At 45.9% G+C, this 20788-nt stretch overlaps 1 long non-coding RNA gene across 6 annotated transcripts; it reads left to right on the forward strand.

Annotated features, from left to right (window-relative positions):
• Window positions 1-1996: 1996 nt before the first annotated feature.
• On the forward strand, window positions 1997-17666 carry LOC109495589. 6 transcript variants are annotated; one of them, XR_006591812.1, is made up of 10 exons: window positions 4025-4156; window positions 4752-4819; window positions 6339-6392; window positions 10751-11111; window positions 14486-14571; window positions 14688-14933; window positions 15014-15082; window positions 16074-16159; window positions 17271-17366; window positions 17474-17660. It is a non-coding gene; the product is annotated as an uncharacterized LOC109495589 (long non-coding RNA). The 6 variants fall into 6 exon arrangements; XR_006591811.1 differs by having other exon boundaries at window positions 4020-4156; window positions 10751-10998; window positions 16074-17366; window positions 17474-17666; XR_006591809.1 differs by having other exon boundaries at window positions 4020-4156; window positions 16074-17366; window positions 17474-17665.
• The last annotated feature ends 3122 nt before the right edge of the window (window positions 17667-20788 follow it).

A 20788-nucleotide genomic window follows, 5' to 3' on the forward strand; every position in this document is an offset into this window, starting at 1 on the left:
TATGGGGGGAAGCCTTGAGGGACTCTGTGGGAGAAGCTAGTGGAACTTTCTCCACCAGTCTGAGACCCAACTTCAGAGTGCCCAGGTCAGAACCTGCAGCTCCTAGCAGAGCTCGATGTACACAGTTGCCCCCCCCCCACACACACACACAATGCTAGGGGGGAAGTCTACATCCATCCTGGGTGAAGGTCCTGTTCTCCCAGCCCCCATGGACACGTGAACTAAGTCCTCCCTGCTCTTGGGGTTGAAAGGGCCCAAGGACACCATGGAAGAAAAGAAAGTCTTCCTAGAGTGTAGCTGCAACACGAGTCCTCAGGGGGAAAGATCCTTTGACCTCTCTCCAGAATACCTTCACTTAAGGTTCTGCAAGCACACCTGAGCCTCAGTGAGGTGGCAAAGAGAGACAGCAACACAACCAGCAGCAAAAGAAGGTGTGATAATTAAACAACACAGTCCTGCCCTGTTGGAGCTTAATTCGAGGAGGAAATAAGTATCACAGCAAAAGTCGTGCATTTCCATCAATTCTAAAAATAACCCAACATGAGAAAATCATCTTCTTTTATAACGGCCAAGTAAAGCTGCTCACAGGAAACTTCCACAAGCAGGAAATGGACATTTTTCCCTTTTTCCATATTTTTGGAGGAGTTTTTAAAAATTTTTTAATGTTTGTTTACTTTTGACAGAGAGAGAGAGAGAGAGAGAGAGGGAGTATGAGTGGGGGAGGGGCAGAAAGAGAGGGAAACACAGAATCCTAAGCAGGCTCCAGGCTCTGAGCTGTCAGCACAGAGCCTGACGCAGGGCTCGAGCTCACAGACCGCGACATCATGACCTGAGCCAAAGTAGGATGCTCAGCCAACTGAGCCACCCAGATGCCCCTGGAGGAATTTTTAAAATAAAGGGATAGGGCCAAGGAAGACTCTCCCTCTTGTGGGTCCTTACTTTTTACTATATCAGACGTATCTATAACACAGGAAGTTGGTCTCCTAATACAGGCAACAGAAATTTATACATCCAAATGAACATAGTTGATGGTGTTTTAAAAGGCTAATAAATAACACCTCTTTCTTTATCATCTGGAGATTAAAGCCGAATGAGAGAGATACACAGGAGTCATACAGATAAAATTCAAAATATTGCCAACATTATTGACCATGAGGTTTCAAATCTACAGCCAAGAGGGCTTTCTAATACTTTACCTCCAAGTTAATCAGACCCACCCACAGACTTCTCCAGGGCAGGTGTCTTGCCTCAGGCTAAGAGATCTGCAGACTGGCAAATCGGAGAGTAGAGCCCAGAAGAGGCTGAGCCACCCACACCCGGTCCTTCTCCCCAACTCAAGGTCACATTCAGTTATCCTTTGCCCCCAGGAGGAATGCGCAGGGGTAGGGAGAGGGTGGTGAATGGTCAGCAGTGTTGTTCTAGAGGATAGCCCTCTACACAGGTGCATGTAGTCAAAGCAAGAATGCCTCCTCTGCCCCTCAACCCAATAACCATCTCCTTCAAGGCGGACCCCTGGGGAAAAGTCTCTCTTTTTGATGCTACAACTGTTCAGAAGACTTTGAGAATGCTCTCCGGGAATCCTATTCAGAGTCTGCAGCTATTCTTTGAATACCTTTGGCTACAGTAAAGTTTCATCTCCAGACAGGAGACCTTCAAACATCACTGGAATAAAGCAGGCAGAAAACTTTGGGGCCAATATGAAGATGACAGTGGAAAGAGGAATGCGGTTTTCTTGTACGAACACAATAGTCCCCCTTATCTGCGGCGGATACATTCCAAGACCCCCAGTGGATGCCTCAAACCATGGAGAGTCCTGAACCCTATCCATACTGTTTTCCCTAAATTAGACACAGTAAGAGATTCACAACAATAAAAAGAAAATAGAACGATTGTCACAATATATGCAATAAAAGTTACAGGAGTGTGGGCTCTCTTTCTCTCAAAATATCTTATTGTACTGTACTCACCCTCCTTGTGACGACACAAGCCGAGAAAATGCCGAGAGAAGTGAGGTGAATGACGCAGCATTGTGATGTAAAGTTAGGCTACTATTGACCTTTCGATGATTCGTCAGGAGGTGGATCCTCTGCTGGGAGAGAGGGAGAGAGAGGGAGAGAGAGAATCCCAGGCAGGCTCTACAAGTGTCAACACAGGGCTGGATCTCATGAACTGTGAGATCATGACCTGAGCCGCAATCAAGAGTCCAACGCTTATATCAACTGAACTGCCCAGGCACCCACAGACCGCTGTTAACTACGGATTGTTGAAACTGCGGAAGGCGAATCGTCAGATAAGGGGGGGGGGATTACTGTGTAAACTGATCCTGAAGTCTGATGAGTGTTCTTACGGGAACAGCAGCACCGTGGGCCTGAGGGTATGGTTACTGTGGTGAGTGATACTTTCTGAAGCCAAAAATCGGGACACGTGACCTGACAACGACTTTTTAAGCCACTTGCACGTGGAAGAAGCTATCTTGCCAATATAACCTAGATGCTAAAATTACCGAACTTTCTGACCTATTTCGGTGGTTTATGAACAGAACCAGATGAAACTTTGATAGAGAACTGCATCATCATTTCTAAACACACAAGTGGCACCTGTGGAGTACTTATAAGCTCACAACTTTGAAGATGGTAGTTTTCATCTCACAAGATACTGGTATATTTATCTTTAAAAAAAATCACACTTAACTGCTTTACAGTGAAACCTCAAATATGAACACTGGTAAGAGGGTTTGGTGGCTAATACCAACCCTCACCAGGAAGCCCAAGCAGCTGTACCAGCTCTTCTGTTGGTGGAACAAGGGATTGAGCTGCAAATGAATAAACCATTTTAACCATACACTTGTTTTAGAAGAGAGATGAATCCTATTTTCTACTACACTTACATTTTCCATTGCTTTGCAATTAATGTTGTGGTATGGCCTCTATTATAAGGCAGGAAACAAGTAATGGGGTTCAAAAGGTGAATAGGAAGGAGAAGGTGAGGCATTCAAAGGTAATTAGAAGTTAGAAACCCATGAGACAAAAGCAGGTTCAGTGGCCCTATCTGAAAAACCCTGGCAGAGGGGTTTGTCCCTTCTTGGTGGAGAGAAAAGCCTTGCACAGGGATCTAAGGAAGAGAGGGAAAGGCCTGAGGGTTGGGGAAAGCAGGCAGGCACAGCTTGTGATGGTCAGCAAGAAAAAAGGCTTTTGGGGGGCATCTGGGTGGCTCAGTTAAGTATCCAACTTCTGCCTACGTCAGTCATGGGTTCAAACCCTGCATTGGACTCTGTGCTGACAGGTCAGAGCCTGGAGCCTGCTTCGGATTCTGTCTCCCTCTCCCTCTGCCCCTCCCCCATTCACACTCTGTCTCTCTCAAAAATAAATAAACATTAAAAAATTTTTAATAAGCGTGCCTGGGTGGCTCAGTCGGTTAAGTGTCCGACTTCGGCTCAGGTCATGATCTCATGGTTTGTGAGTTCGAGCCCCCCGTCGGGCTCTGTGCTGTCAGCTCAGAGCCTGGAGTCTGTTTCGGATTCTGTGTCTCCTTTTCTCTCTGCCCCTCCCCCACTTGTGTTCTGTCTTTCTCTGTCTCTCAAAAAATAAATAAATGTAAAAAACAATTTTGTTTAATTTTAATTTAAAAAAAGAAAGGTAAAAACCTTTCCAGCTGCCTCCTCTTAAGGAAGGTAGGAGGGAGAGAAGAGGTCAGGAAAAGAAAGCAATGGAAAGCTCAAATAAATTACATTTCTTAGGGAATTGTAAGAAATATGGGGCTTATTCCTCTCAGCAAATACTGACATTTAGAAATGCATGGTGCAGGACGGGAGCACAGAGGCCCCCAGGGCCACGTTACCACTGCTCTTGTATGGCCATCCTGGAGGACTCTCATCAGAACTTCACACTGTTCTCCCCTCTGCTTAGAGGATATTTCGACTGCTGTCAGGAAGATGAGAGCAGCTGGGCCGTTAAAGTCAACAGGCTCCCACTTCTACACGGGCCAGATTGTGTCATAATTGGAAATGTGAAATATGCCTTCCTCTGTTTAGACTTCCCAGGCGTGGCATGGCTTGTTTGTGTTTCCTCCAAACCCCAGAAAAGGCCAGTCCCAGGCCTGAGTAAATGCTCCAGGCTTGTTGGTGAGGAGAAGGGGCCACGGCCCCTGCCAGCTCCAGGTGAAATGTATGGGCCCAGTTGGAGGGAGGAGACCGGAGGATGCAAAAGAGGCTAGGACTGAAAACATGCCATCTTCACCATATTAGTCTTGCACGTGAAATGGCCTCACCGATCCCCTCCGCCTGTCTGCAGAATCTTCTGGTCCTTTAGGTTCAGTTCAAATCCTGCCTGCTCCTTGAGGCATCCCTGGTGCCTCAAGAAACCCTCCCTTCTCTGAGGTTGAACCCCCATAATGCCTGTAATTGGCACATGGACACTCGCTGGATCCCAAGCCCTCTTTCCTAAGCTGCTTTTTCGTCCTTTTCCTTCAGTCCCCATATTAACTTTAGTTATTTATTTTGAGAGAAAGAGTGCATGGGAGGGGTAGAGAGAAAGAGAGAGAGTGAGAGAGAGAATCCCAAGCAGCCAGTCCCCAATCCACAGTGCAGAGCCCAACACGAGGGCCGAATCCATGAACCATGAGATCATGACCTGAGCTGAAGTCAAGAGTCAGCTGCTTAACTGACAGCCACCCAGGCACCCCTCCTTCAGTCCCCATCTTATTTAACCCTTTGCTGACGTTCTCCCTTCTTTACCCTCCCCACACACACCCAGAACCCACTCCCTCCCTGCACATATTATGTAGCATCAAGATGTCCATTGCTCAGGCTCTGCTGTCTGTGGTAAGTCAACGATAGGTCTACTCTGCCCCCAGTTTCTGCTGTTGGACATGTGTTTGGGGGCTCTGGGTCCATGGGGGGGAGGAACGACTTTAGGGTTTATCATCCAAGTTTGTAGTTTGCTCTTTCCCCAAATATCTAAATATACCAGACACATCTCAAACTGCAAGGATTCACATCCTGCCAAAACTCATCACCAAGGCTGCTAGAAAGACACACATTTATCCCATTATTGCAATTTTCCCATTAATGCAATTTTGAGCTGATTATTCTACCTTTGTCCCCTCCCAGCCTTCCTGCATGTTGAAAGATACTGTGCCCAGGTCCGCCTCCTCCATTTCTGGGTTTCTCTCTGGCTTGTTCAGGGGCTAAAGATGAAGAGAGAGAACCGTCTTGCTACCCAGAAAGTTAAGATTTTTTCTCCCCAATTAGAATGCAAATTCCTTTTTATTGCCTGCAGGAGGTAACATAGCACCAGGCCCATTTAGTTGCTTGAGAGCTAGCTAAATGACAAAGCAGGGACTCAAACTCAGACATCTCTGCTCTACATCACATGCTTTCCTCTGTTCCATGGTTTCCATGGCTGGGCTGACCAGAAGGTCCTCTGGGGAAAAGTTATTTTATTGTTGTTGTTGTTATTATTATTATTATTATTATTATTGGATCTGGGGATAAGAGGACAGGGGTGTTCAGAACTAACAGATCTCCCCTGCCCCCTGGCCCACACTGCATGGCCTCCTAGCAAGTACACAAACCCTTCAGTCAAGAAGTGGAGTCTAAGGCCATTTAATGTCTGTGGCAATGTTACCAATAGCTCTGTCCTAGCTTTTGCCAAGGAATCTGATCCTGAGCCCAAACTCAGCCCACGGCCAGGGAAACATGGGACCCAGGACCCCGACTCCTCCACAGTAATTCGGCTGAGAGTAAGGACAGAAAGCCTAAGTAATTTGGATTCTTTTTTATTGACAAGAGTCATGCCACTGAGTCAGTACAACCTGCCAAGGCCCCACACTCAAACTGAGATCTGATCCTGGGTCAGTAGACAGAGGCTTTCATGCATTTTCTAGCATTACAACCCCTTTTTTCCAGTGACCTCTTACACAGAAACCCATTAGGGAAAAGCAGTGGAGGTGGTGGAGACAGGGGCGGGGGTCCCAGAGCCCATCTACGAGGTCTTCCTCCTTGGTCCTCCTCCCATGCCATCACCCTCATCCAGACACTGGACACCCTGGGTGAGGAACAGTCCAAGAGCAGTAGGGCAGCTGGGGGAGGGAGCGGGCCGGCAGGAAGGCGGAACAGCAAATTTGTTCTGCACAGGGCCCCTGCGAGTGGAGCTACTTTTGTTGTTTAGAGACTAAATAATGGGCCGAGGGATCAGAATGAAGCCTGACACAAGACCTGTCAATGTTTCTAGCATTCATCGCCTTTAAATATTCAAACACCAAGATTCTGAAGGATCTCTGACTTTTCTCTTCATTTTTTTTTTCCAAATGTCAACAAACACTGCTTCTGCTGAGTGAAGAGTCTGGCCTTGCCTTTCCTGATGAGAAACAAAAGAAGGGGAGTGAGAGAGAAGGTGAGGAGAAATGAGGACAAAGGGTGAGGACGCTCAAGTTTCCTGAGAGACCCAGTTTTAGGGAAGGGGGTGGAGGTGGAGAAGCCAACCCGCTGAAGCCCAGCAGCCCCTCATGTGTTGGGCTGTTCCATCGTACCCTTCATTTTACAGATAAGGAAACTGGGGCTCCAAGAAGTAAATGGAGTTATGTTACATCATAAAGCCAAGTTCAAAAAAAAAAAAAAAGTAAATTGAAACTGGAGCTCACAGTTTCTGGTGCCTGCTTTTCACATGGCAAATGTTTTCAAAAGGGAAAGGCTGTTCTCACAGACTCAGGGAAAAAAGGACCCACAGACATGAATTAATTCTGTCAGCAAGCATTTATTGAGCCCCTACTGTTTCTCATCCATTGTCCTGTGGACTGGGGAATAGAGATGAACAAGACACAGTCCCTGCCCCCAAGGAGTCCACAGGCCAGTGGGTGAAGCAGACAGATAATAACCACCACAATACAACCTAATAAGTGTCATGGCTGTGCTGTGTATATGTTGCTGTGGGGGTGTCAGCAGGACCAGATACATAATTTATGGGCTTCGGTGCCAAATAAAAATGCAGGGCCTCTGTCAAAAAAAAATTCTCAGAATTTTAAGATGGTGACAGAAGAGCATTAAACCAAATATGAGGATCTTCTGAGCGTAGGGTCCTGTGCGACTGCTATGTCCATGTCTGTCACATTCCAGTTCACAAAGGAGGTGCTTCTACAGCCTAGTCTGAATGACAAAGAAGTCACCAGCACACGGGAGAGGAAGAACATTCTGGAAAAAGATAACAGCATGTCTAAAGGCAGGAGGAGGTGGAAACACAGCATATTTGAGAAATGGAACAAGTTCAGTTAGGCGAGAGTAGGAGATAGGGGTGGGAGAGTAACAAGAAATGAAGCTGGCAAGGAAGTAGACCCCAAGGAGCAAGATGCTTTTAAACCATACGAGGCAGTTTTCCTATCCATATTGGTGAGTCGTTGAAGCTGCTTGGGGATAGGATCTAATGGGTACTTTGGGGAAAAGCAAAACAAACCGCTTGGGCAGCAGGAAGCATGTGGGTTAGAAGACAGTGGGCCTGGAGTGAGAACCCAAGTTAGGAGGTTGGTGCAATGGCCCTGGCAGGAACCGAAGAAGAATATGCAGATGGCATCCAGATATTGAGGAAAGAGTGTCTGGCTGGAGATGGCGATGGAGATTTAGGGGCCCCACCATGAGGTGGCAGTTGAACTCTTGAGTCCAGAGTTTCCCAGAGTGAGGATGAGAATGGGTACCGGAGGTAAAGATGTAGGTGGAGGAAGGAGACTTCCAAGGAGGGGGGTTGGAGGTGAGAGGATGATCAAAGGAGCAAATCACATGACTCCAGAGACAAAAGAGTTTCAGGGGGCGGATGGAGCAGCCAACCTTGTAAATGAATCCAGGGGTAGGGTAAAGACTACAGCATCTGAGATAGCTGAGGGGAGCGACAGAGGGTGAAACGTCTGAGGATGCAGACGTAGTCGGTGGCTGTTTCCCAGGCAGTGGCGGCCCAGAAGAGCACAAGGACGTTAAAGGCTCTGGCTCTGTGTCTCCACCTGCCGCGTGGCTGGACGCCTGCCTCCCCCAGGTTCTCAAGGGGGCCCCAGGGGCCTGAATCACTGATTGTCCCTAGAACCGGAGCAAAGTAGCCCCTCTTTACACCTGCTCCTTCGTGGCCGCCATGTGCCCCCACAAGGGCCAGCAGAGGCCACATCTGAGGTTGGGGAAGACACTGAGGTGTGCAACTGCCCTACGGCCACCCTCCTTCATCTCCACAGACACTGACCCAGTCACTCACCCCATGGCCAGCCACGCCGTGGCCTCTGCAGCTGCCCAAGCTGTTTGTACAGAGGTGATAGACACTATTGCCATCAGCCTTGATACTCTCTCATGAGGCCCCAAATAGGAAGACCTCCTCCATCTTGCTTGTTAGAACTCAATAGCACTTTTATTTGACTTACTCTCCCAGAATAATAAATGGCTCATCTGTCTTAGAACTTATTACAAGTTTCCCAGAAGGACCTGCTTAGGTATCAATGAGCAAGGTCCATACGGCATCCCAGGTAAAACCCCCTCTTCTACTGGCCCTCTGGCATTAAGACTAAGTCCCCCTCCAAGTCTCAAAGAGCTCCTGCTGCATTAAGTACATGGCCTAGGAGATCGTGGTCCAACACAAAGTTTTCTTTTGTTAAGTTCCTACTGTGTGCCACTGTTTCACATTAATTATCTCATTTCCCTCTCAGTTCATGCCAATGAGGTAGGTACTAGCATTGTCCTATTTCCCAGAAGAGGTAAAGCAGAACAGCCAATGACTGTATGACAGTACAAAGAATGTTCTGGTCCTCTACTCTGGGGGAGGAGGCCTTTACACACTCTTTTGTACTTTTCAATATCTCAGGCAATAGCTTCTATAAATTCAATATATTCTATATGTTCAATAGCTTCTGGCCTTGCCTCTCTCCAAAGATAGCACTGTAAGATGGATTGACCAATGGGATCCTCTCTCATTCTTGGCTTCATATCCGCGGGCTACCAGATTGTGGAAAGGGAGTGGGACAGGCCAAACTGGCCATGTTCCAAGGCTTCCAAAAGAGGTATCCCTCCTGACCCTGAACAGAGAATATGTGTGGCCTCAGTCCCACGAAAGTTTCCTGCTGTTCTCTGAGAGCACACATGTGCATGCATGCACACACACACACACACACACACACACACACACACACAACACCAACCTCCTCCTTACTGAGTAAAAACCCATATCCCCTGCACAGAGATAAACCACAGATGGAACCCACATCGTATTTGAAAATGCAAGCCAGTCGTCCACACTGGCTCTGGCTTATTTACAGCTGGCATTGCTTCTGATTTGGCCTCCATCCATTCTGACAAGCTGATGCCCATGCCGTATCTGTTGGCTAAATATTTTTTATATCAGCCTTGATTCTGGAGACAATGAGGCCCCGACAAGTTAAGTAATATGCCTATAGACCCTCAACTGTCAAATGGCAGAGCCAGCATTCATAACCAGCCCTTATCTAACTGCACATCCCAGTGCTATTAGCCCCAACGTTCCATACATTAGGACTCTCTCTGACCGGATGCCTATTGGGTTGCCATGTAGATGGACCCCTAGTGGTCCACCCAAATATGCTTGATGATAAAAATTCAAAGCAGACCCTGTTTGGAACCTTGGCTATGCAGATTAAAAAATAATAACTCTAAGGAAAGGCAAATGGTGAATCCCATTTCTACAAATCTTATAAATTTCAGAGAAGCCATCTAGGGAGAATGAGCCAGGGTTTTTTCCCCTCTGAACTGGATCACTAGTTCCTGGGAAATGCCCATAAATCAACATGCTTTCAGTTTCCAGGACTTTACTTATGTTACTGTATGCCTTTAAAGTCCTCAGCTTGTTAGCAGGTGACCCTCATGAGTTGAGGGCAGTGCACCAGCCTAAACACAACCCAGATGTGAGACACTACATTGAAACACATGCAAATAACCATCCTTCTGCTCTCCTGTGAAATAATGTTCAGGAAGCACTAAGCAAGCCACAGGTGTTAAGGCAGCATTGCCCCACCAGCACCATGGGCTGGCGAGGCTAGGAACAACAGGTGCCTTGCTTCCCACACTTCCCCAAACCATTAAGACAGTGGTTCTCAAAGTGTGGCCTGTTCCAGTGGCAGCAGGATCACCAGGAAACTTGTAAGAAATGCAAATGCTGTCCCCCCTCCCATAACTGCCGAATACGTGTTTTAGCGGGCCCGCCCACTGATTCTGATGTGCACTAAGATTTAAGAGCCACTGCACTAGAGGTCGCAAAGACTCAAGATTGTGAGAGTCTGTCCCTTTTTGCCTAAGAGAACTTAGGAATCACCCGCCGTTAAAGAGAAACATTTCTTAAAAAAAAAAAAAAAAAGTGACTTAGCAAAAGGATGAATTTCAGAGTTCAGAGTATGAACCTGGAATTATATCACAGCTCAGCCACTTACTAGCCATTTGGCCTTGAGGAAATCACTTAATGTTTCTCAGAATTAATTTCATCAGCTATAAAATGAAAATCATAAACCTAGCACAGTGCCTGGCATACAGAAGGTGCTAAATAAAAAATAACTGTTACAAATGATGTTTCACCTCAATCAGCAACTGAGCACAATAGCCAGCCGCTATCAAGTACCTCTGTCCCCAGTAGGTAGACTACAGGGAACATCCATGCAAGGAGAGGGATAACTCCCTGGGGAGGGCCAGGGCAGACTCCTCCACCCCCACCTGGAGACCCAGGTCGGGGAGTTTCCAAGTTCAATGAGCTCTGTTTGTGTTCAGCGAGAATAACAGGATCACAACGATCTCATCAGCACAGTTGGAGAGCAACAAATATGAAGCCCAGATCCAGATCTTCAGGCACAGAATGTCACCAAGGAAAAGCTGCCTCGCTCCCTCATGACAACATTCCCCCAAGAAACCACTGCTTGGAGAAACTTCAAGTTCTGTGCTGAAGTGCAGTGCAAAGCTAAACAAGACTCTGAAATGCAAATGTCTTGTCAGCACAGAGCAGAGCAAGTTTTTATAAGGTAGATAAACCTAAGGAGCCCCAGCTCCCATCTTCCCTGGAGAGAAGGGATAGAGGACAGGACAGGAGGCAAAGAATCAGGGGCAGAGTGGACACCTGACACAGCATCAGAAGGTAGGAGATGAGTGAATATTATTTATAGTAGAGCTTCTAACTACTCAGTGATGTGTATAATTCACTCATTAAAATGCAGATTTGTATTTAGCAAATCTGGGATGGTGCCTGAGACTCTGCATTTCTACAAGAGGAGAAAATTGGGCTAGATAACAAGAATTTTTTAAATACTTTCATATATATATACATGTATATATATATATATATATATATACACACACACACACACACATATATATATATAAAGCTGGGTTTTTTAAACACTTATTCATAGCGGGGTGCAGAGAGAGAGGGAGACAGAATCTGAAGCAGGTTCCAGTCTCTGAGCTGTCAGCACAGAGCCCAATGCAGGGCTCGAACCCACGAACCATGAGGTCATGACCTGAGCCGAAGTCAGATGCTTAACCAACTGAACCACCCAGGTGCCCCTAAAGTACTTCCTAATTTCAGTTCTTTTTTAAACATTCATTTGTGGGGCACCTAGGTGGCTCAGTCGGTTAAGCGTCTGACTTCGGCTCAAGTCATGATCTCATGGTCCGTGGGTTCGAGCCCCCTGTCGGGCTCTGTGCTGACAGCTCAGAGCCTGGAGCCTGTTTCAGATTCTGTGTCTCCCTCTTTCTCTGACCCTCCCCTGTTCATGCTCTCTCTCTGTCTCAAAAATAAATAAATGTTAAAAAAAATTTTTTAAATAATAAACATTCATTTGTTTATTTATTTTGAGAGTGGGGAGGGGCAGAGAAAGAGAGAATCCCAAGCAGGTTCCATGCTCAGCACAGAGCCTGATGCAGGGCTCGATCCCAGGACTACGAGATCATGACCTGAGATGAAATCAGGAGTCAGATGGTTAACTGAATGAGCCACCCAAGCATCCCAAGAAGATTATTTTTGATGGGCTGGAGAGAGAGGAAAATTTATCAATGCTGGAAACTTAATAAATTCTGTCTCCTTGCATAGGAACATGTCCTAGCACTATGCTTCATACAATGTATTGCTTAATAAAATGAAGGATAAATTATAAAATAGTTTGTAGGAAAAACACTTGCAAATTAAATGTTACCATCATAATCATCACCATGTTACCCTGGGCTCTCCCTGGCATGTTGTATTTAAGAGTGCCAATCAGTCCTCATCTATTCAACATTCTAAGGCTCTCAGGACCTCAAAATGAGCCCTAATTTTAGCCCAGAATATACCCTGAGCCCACACTATTGTTTATTCCATACATATTTGTGCCTAAAGCTAAGCAGAATAATTTTTGGCAATGTTATTCTACATATTTTTCATTTCTGGTGATTTGGTGGCTTGTGTTGCCCAGCAGCCCTCCATCCTCATAGACTGAGTTACCCATGACGTGGGGTGGGATGGAGTAGAAGAGAGAACAAGGAATTAAATTTTCCAAGAAGAAGACTTTGACGTTCAAGTTCAATTTTTTAAGTTCACAGAGAAGACAATAATCTTGAGAGCCCTGGTTTTCCAGTGAGAGAACTTGGCACTTGAGAAGATGAAAGAGTCTTTCTGAATTCTGTAGAGTAGGCAGGATGGAGACATGAGGTGGGAGCAGTTTACCTCCACTGGAGGGGGAGAAGCTCAAGGAAAATCATGGAGTAGAATTTTGTGGCATGAGTGTCCTGATTGGACTCAGCCTATCCCTTCTGGGGCACCTCTCCAGGTGGTTGCTTACAGAATTCCAAGTGGAAAGAAAGGCCCCCTGTCATGAGTTCATAGGTCATTGGTCAGGGTCACTTGTTCCGAACCAGAAGGACAGGCCACACATTACATGGGCTGCAGATATGGAGGTCACCAACGCAGTGAGAACAGAGGGTAGTGCTCCCAAACCTGGTAGGACCAAGTGCTCCACCTCAGAGGCCAGCCAGGACCAGAAGCCCGAACACAAACCAGACAGGAACCGTCCTCCCTCTCGCTGACATGATTCCATAACTCCTTCCTGCAGGGAGTGCCACCCCAGGTAGGAGAAGAGAGAACACTTGATGAGGGATAAGGACGCCGATAGAAAGTTTGAATTTAAAATAAGTGAGTTTGGGCGTGCCTGAGTGGCTAGGTCAGGTTAAGGTCCAACTCTTGATCTCAGCTCAGGTCATGATCTTGCAGTTCATGGGTTCGAGCCCTGCATCTACCAGTGCAGAGCCTGCTTAGGGTTCTTTTTCTCTCCCTCCCTCTCTGCCCTTCCTTCACTCTCATTCTCTCAAAATAAATAAATAAACTTCAAAAAAAGTAAAATAAATAAGTTCGTTTTTACTGTCTGGGTAGTGAAAAAAGACTACAAATCGAGACAGAATTTGACTAAGCTACCTTTAATTGTCAGGAATAAGTATTTTCACTATAGCAAAAAAAAAAATGATGCCTAGTGACAGTTTTAAGAAAATAACAGTACAGTTAGCACATCTGAGTTGTGACTAAGTTTCAGACCCACTACATGTGTTGGTTTTGGGCAACAGTAAGAGCAAAACAGATCAAATCTGTACTCCCCTATGCAGTCTACAGTTCAGTGGGAAGGCAGTGGTTAAACAGGCAATCCAACAGATAAAATACAAGACAACTGTTGTGCTCAGTGCTATGAAGGGAAAGTACAAGGAAGAAAGGAAGACCGCTGTCCCAAATCCTCCTGCCTGCCCATCTTGATGCCAGAAATTCAGCATCTAGACATGAATTCTATTGGTTCACCATCACTTTCTCCAAAGACTTGTGGAAGGAGTTGCTCGTGAACTTGCTAACCTTTACAATTTTGAGAGTTTAATCATTGTCATTCTGTTCAAAAGATCAAAAAGAGGAAGGCTCCAAAAGTCTAGTAGGGGACGTAGGGAGGAGCAAGCAGTGGGGACCCCGTAGTAGCTGGGAGCAGGAAGTGGGCAGCATATGGGGAGGAGCACGTAGGAGGATCACTCACCGGGGAAACTGCGGAGGAACCCAGGGGGTTTGCGGGGATGGGGATGGAGGGAGGAATAGGGGGAATAGTGGGGGGGGAGGCAGGGGGTCACAGGCAGGAGCACATAGGGATGGAGGGAAGAATGGGGGTGGGGGGGGAAGGCAGGGGGCACAGGCAGGAGTGCATAGGGATGGAGGTTTTCACAACAAACTTGCTTGGCAGTCTTGCCCAGGGTTGCTCCGCCCTGTACAAAAGCATTTGGAGCTTAGCAGAAGTTTAACATGATCCTATGAGTATGGTCTGATGCCTGCACTAGGGCAGTATAGAGATCACCTAGATGTCAGGTTAGCTGGGACACCTGGAAAGAAGTTTAGTCTCTTTTCTAGACTCAAGGGACCTCAGCTTTCATCTTAGGGCCCAGTGGGAAGCAGGGTCCTTCTTCCAATGAGGACGGGAGACCCGGTTAGCCAGAAATCCCTCTCACTTCCAGGAAGGAGTATGGCATTGTGGTTAAATCCATTGCTCTGATGTCCAGCAAAATTCAGACTCAGCCACTTACCAAATGAGGGACTACAGGTGAGCTATTTGACCTCTCTGCACCATCCCTTTCTCGTCTGTGAAATGGAAACAATAAATGTAGTTATCTCCTCATAAGATCAAATGGGACACTTTATGCAGCATGCTTTTTACAGTTACCTGCTACTCACTGGAGTTCAGAGAGAGGCAATGGTGTGAAGCTGGTTGCGGCCATCCGGACAGGTGTTCGCCAGCATCAGCATCACCTGGATGCTTGTTACACCTGGGCTCCACCCCAGACCTATGGAACCAGAATCTCCAGGAATCTGTATCTTAACAAACTTTCCAGGTGACTTTTATGAACCCGGGTTTGAGAAGCCTGACTCCATGATCACAGATAGGCCTGAAGTCATTCATAGTGTGTGAGTAAAGCACTGGGGGAGGGGCATGGGTGTTGAATTCTTGCTGGCAGAGTATCTTATGCAAGTCTTTTCTTCTCCAGAGGCAGTGATAAGATTGATGAGAGCACCCCATCATGTGCCTGAAAGGGCTTTGCAACACATCAAACAACGTGAGCATGGAAGAGATTGTGATTCTTATCGCCACATTTGTAATAGGGTTTTTTAAAGGGAAAACAGCCAAGTCCTTGGCTTTCCTTCCCCTGCTCTTGGCAAAACCTCCTACTGCTCTAGGAGGATTGCAAGAACATTGACCCAGAATTCCCTGCATGTTTCCTGGGAAAAGCAAGCTAACTCTGACAGCTAAAACTGCTACACGGTGTATCATAAGATCCCTGCTGCTCAGACCCGACAGCTATTCCCTCCGGTTTCTGGCCTGCACAGCTGGCCCACAACGGTGGGGCTTTCTGTGCCTTGGGAGCTTTCTGCTGATGGAGGATAGCTTCCAGGTAGCCCCAGGATTTGAATCAAGACCAGTAAGTGGGTAAAAGCTACAAAGAGTCGGGTTTCATGCCCAAGTAAGGAAGAACTTTGCAGGGATCAGAGCTGCCCCAAAGTGGCCTAAGCTTCCCTAGTAGGTGGCAAGTGAGATCCCTGACCGAAGAGATGGTCACTCACAGGCCAATGACCCTTTGGCGGGGCTATTTTATCCTTTTTCTTCTTACCGAGGTCTAGGAGCAGTGTGCTCTGCCTGATACCTGAGAAGCCTTCTTCAAAACATCCCTAAATCCCTTCTTTCATTCAGCTGGTATTTGCTCATCACCTACCACAAGTCAGGCGCTGGCCTACACACTCGGGGTGAAGGGCCTTGCTCTCGGTTTAGACTAGGTGAACAAGGCAGGCCTCTCTGCACAAGTGATGTTGTAGGCTGAGATCTAGATCACAAGCAAGAGCCGGAAGTGGGAAAATTATGTGGACGAGCACAGCAGGCCAAGGGAACAACTGGTGTAAAGCAGGTCCTGATGCAGGAGTCCTGGAGCACAGTCAGTGGGGGCAAACCCCAAGAGAAGGCAGGGAGAGACCAGATCCTGTATGGAAGGCCTTATTAGCCAGCGTATGGGGTTTGGAGGGGTTTTTCTTCTGTTTTTCCTTTCTCTACTGCAGCACTTAAACAGGCCTGCTGACTGCCAGCATCATTGAAATTTCTTCGTTGAGCACCTACTTCCTGCTACAAACCTCAGGAAACCGAGGTCCTGTCCTCCCCCAACCAGCTGCTACTTCCTCTAAACACCGAGGAGCCTGGCCTTTGCTTTCAGCATCTTTCTTCACTAAGTATCATTGAAAAACTTGGATCTGACAGCCAACTGCTTACTTTCTGATCCACCAGCTGGTTACAGAACCAACATCCTTTTTCTTCTTTTATCTGTCTTTTCCCTGTGATGAAACACAGGTGCAGAGTGGATACAGGTCCAAATGCAACCAGGAAAGAACAAACTCAATCTCTCCAGGGGAGGGGGGTGGGTCAGGGGGGCGCCAATGTAGCACAGTGGTTAAGGCACAGGGTCTGAGCCCAAATACAGGTTCCTTCTCACTTGCCAGCTATGTGACCTTAGGCAGGCCATCTCTCAGAGCCTCAGTTTTGCCATATGTAAAATAAAGATAATGATAGTCTCTACTTCACCGGCGGGTGAGTACGGACTGATATTTTACAAGTAAAGAATTTAGAGCAGAGGCTGATTCTTAGCGAGTGCTTAAGAAGCATAAGGCCTTATTTGGCCCAGTCATTGGCTTTTTGTGAATGTTAGCATTTGTTCCACACCAAACGCATATTCGTTGAATATCTACTATGGGCCAGGCATTGTGCTAGACGTGGTTTCACAGAAACAGCTTTGGTCTAGAAGTCATACAACCTGACTCTTTTGCAAGGAGTCAGGTGACCAAGGATCAGCCTCGTCATCTCTGAAGTCCTCAGCTCTCTTGCCCCGAAAGGAGTGCACTGGGATCACATGACTTCCGAGGCCCTTCTGGTCCTGGCTTGACAGAGTGACTGTCCTCAGGAGGATGCAGCCTTCAATCCCGCCCAGATGGGGCTGACCCCCCAGTCACTCACATCCACCGGTCCCAGTGTGTGAGCACATGCCCTGGAGAGAAGCAGGCCTGATCACTGTCTTGTGTTCGCCATAAAATATTGATTAGGGAATTTAAAATTTCGAAATGATTTAGGAGCCCCGAGACGGGGACGTAATGTGCTGTGCCCAGCTGCGTTATGAGCCATCTATCTCCTGTCAGCAAGCAGCACGATACTGACAGAATCAATACAAACGTGTCTGAAGAAAAGCTTAACTCATTTCCTTTCTCCAGGGGCAGTGGTTGGAATGGGTCAGCCTTGGGAGATCAGCACTGAAGCTGGAGCCTAGACACCCATCTGCCAGGTGCAGGGAAGGCAAGACTGTTGGGGTACTGGCTATTTTCACTTTCTCCATTGGCTGCTACATGTATCTCTGCTAATACATCAGGAAAATTAATAAATCTAGAACTTACATTCTCTCCTTTCCTTTTCTAAGGTTTTAAATAGGATCTCTGGGCTGTGTCCTGAAGGGAAAATAATAATAATAGCTACCAAGAATCTTTATTTAGCATCAAGAATCTTCTAAGAATCGGAGCGCCTGGGTGGCGCGGTCGGTTAAGCGTCCGACTTCAGCCAGGTCACGATCTCGCGGTCCTGTGAGTTCGAGCCCCGCGTCGGGCTCTGGGCTGATGGCTCGGAGCCTGGAGCCTGTTTCCGATTCTGTGTCTCCCTCTCTCTCTGCCCCTCCCCCGTTCATGCTCTGTCTCTCTCTGTCCCAAAAATAAAAAAAATAAAAAAATAAAAAAAAACGTTGAAAAAAAAAAAAGAATCTTCTAAGAATCATCTTACTTCTCAGAGCCTCAGTTTCCTTATTTGTGAAAGGAAGAGAATGATCCCACGGTCTCACGGGGTTGATGCCAGATTAAAGCAGAGGCGCTGTGATGGTACTTAATGCCACTGACTTCCATATTCTAAAGTGGTTAGGGCACCTGGGTGGCTCAGTCAGTGAGGCATCTGACTCGGTTTCTGCTCAGGTCATGATCTCATCATTCGTTAGATCAAGCCCCGCGTTGGACTCTGCACTGGTAGTGTGGAGCCTGCTTGGGATTCTCTCTCTCTTTCTCTGCCCTCCCTTTCTGTCTCTCAAAATAAATAAATAAACTTAAAAAAATTTTTTTTAATGGTTAGAATGACAAATTTCATGTTATGTATATTTTACCACTATAAAAAAAAAAAAGAACCTAACAAGGTTAAAGCAGAGAAACTATAGTGCATAGTACATAAAAGGTTCTCCCAAAATGGCGACTATTGACAAGACTGGGGGGCAAAGTGTAACAAGTGACGTGTCCAAGGTAACAAGTTTCAAAACCACAGAGCTGGCATCGGAACCCAGGTCTCCTGATACTATAACAGAAGCACTGTCCTTCCAGCTACACTGTGCTACAGGAGACAGAGCAAGTGTGTTACAGGAATCCTCTGCATCCTTCTTTGCCAGGTTCTCCTACTTCCTGACCAGCATCCCAGATGCAGGTCCTACATTCCTCAGCAAGGTTAATAAATATGTCACTCCCAGCAAATGGCTTTGCTCCTTCCTGCCTCACACGTGGTTCTATGCACCTGAAACATTTATTAAACCCACTGAGAAGCTTGAATACGAATTTAATTTTTCTAGCTAAACAATGGTGTGTGCAGCAGGCCAAGAGAATTACTTGTTTAATCTTACCTTTGCATGCCTACTCAGTTTCAGGGGGTTGTCTTACCCCAGGAACAGTGTGACATCTCAGAATCTAGGAGACTAATTAGCACATCCATAAAGGACCTATTTACTACATAAAGGAAAAACCAATCTGTAGGTCTTTGTAACTCAGGATTTTGTGTGTGTGTGTGATAAATTTATCTTCCTAAGGACATATATACACTAAAGCCACTTTTCCCCAAGGCAGTGTTGACCCCCTCACGGTGCAGAGTACAGACCTACTCTCTGTTTTCTCATCCTAAGGCTTAAATTCTAGAATCTTTGTGTGGCTTTTGTTTATCATATCTTACCTTTTATTCAACCCCTTCCTGTAGTCTATCATTTATCACGATTATTGACTGAAAAAGCACTTTTTGGGCCCCTACTACAGGCCAGGCAATATGTGCCATATGGAGAGATAATTAAGACAGAGTTCTTGCCCATAGAAAACTAACGGTCTAGCAGAAAAGACAAACATGAAAAGAAAAGAGCGTAACTTTGTATTTGAAGTGTGACTCAGGGGAGCCCGTAAAGGGGACAGTTTATTCTCCTGGAGGGCCAGGAACAACGTCAAGACTGAGTAACTTGAAATGCATATTCATGCTAAGCATGAAGGACCCAAGTAGACTGAGTGAGGAAAAGCATTCTAGAAGGCACATGGCCAGTGGCATGGAGCTGAAGAACAGGATGGCTGATTAGAGAACTGAGTGTCGTTTGTCAAAGCTGGAGCATAGAGTGTGGGTACGGATGATGGGGGTGTAGATGGGGGGCCCAAAACTGTTGCTTTGTTTGTTAGCAGCCAGAAGATCTGAGCAGACATTTTTCCAAAGAAAACATACATATTGGCCAATGGGTACGTGAAAAAGTGCTCAACATCACCAATCATCAGGGAAATGCAAATCTAAACCACAATGAGGTATCGCTTCTCACCTGTTAGAATGGTTATTATTAAAAAGATAAGAAATAACAATTATTGGTGATGATGTGGAGAAAAGGAAACCCTTGTTGTTGGTGCAAATGTAAATTGGTGCAGCCGCCATCGAAAACAGTACGAAGCTTCCTCAAAAAATGAAAAACAGAAGTACCCTACGATCCAGTAATTCTACTTCTGGGTATATATCTGAAGAAAACAAAAACAGTAATTTGAAAAGATATGTGCACCCTATGTTCACTGCAGCATTATTTGCAATACCCAAGATATGGAAATTACCTAAGTATCCATCAGTGAATGAACAGGTAAAGAAGACAGAATATTATATGTCCATTAAAAAATAATGAGAGCCTGCCATTTGTAACAGCATAATGAAACTCAAGGGCATCATGCTAAGTGAAATAAGTCATTCGGAGAAAGACAAGTCATACAGAGAAAGACAAATATTATATGATCTCACTTAAATGTGGAATTTAAAAAGAAGAGGAAAAACCCACAAATAAAAAAAAACCCAAGCTTGTAGATATAGAGAGAACATATTGGTGGTTGGTAGAGGTGTGGGCAGATGGGAGAAATAGGTGAAGGAAGTGAAAGATACAAACTCCCAGTTAGAATATAAGTAAGTCTTAGGATATAATGTACAGTATGGTTAATAGTACTGTACTGCATTTTTGAAAGTTGCTAAGAGAGTAGATCTGAAAAGTTCTCATCACAAGAAAAATAATTGTAATTATATAAGGTTACAAATGTTAACTAGACTTATTATAGTGATCATTTCACAGTGTGTACAAATATGGCATAATTATGTTGTACACCTAAAACTAACATAATGTTACACATCAGTTTTACCTCAATTTAAAAAAATGATCTGCTAGATTCTATTATTGTTCTCAATTGTTCCCTCTCCCTTTCTATAAGAAATATGCATCCCTTCCTACCGCCAAACAACATCAATTTACAAAGACTCCTTGCGAAAGAAATATATTCCTTGCCCCCACTGACCACAGGCCACATGAGACTTGCTTTAGCCAATTCAGTGTGAACCAAAGTGACACATGCCACGTTCTACAGAAGAACCACCGTGTGATTCAGCCATGTCTCTTTTTCATTTTCCATAAGAACCATTATCCCAGATGGTGGCTGTT

This window comes from Felis catus, chromosome F1 (genome assembly GCF_018350175.1).
Source record: "Felis catus isolate Fca126 chromosome F1, F.catus_Fca126_mat1.0, whole genome shotgun sequence".
Classification (NCBI taxonomy): Eukaryota; Metazoa; Chordata; class Mammalia; order Carnivora; family Felidae; genus Felis; species Felis catus.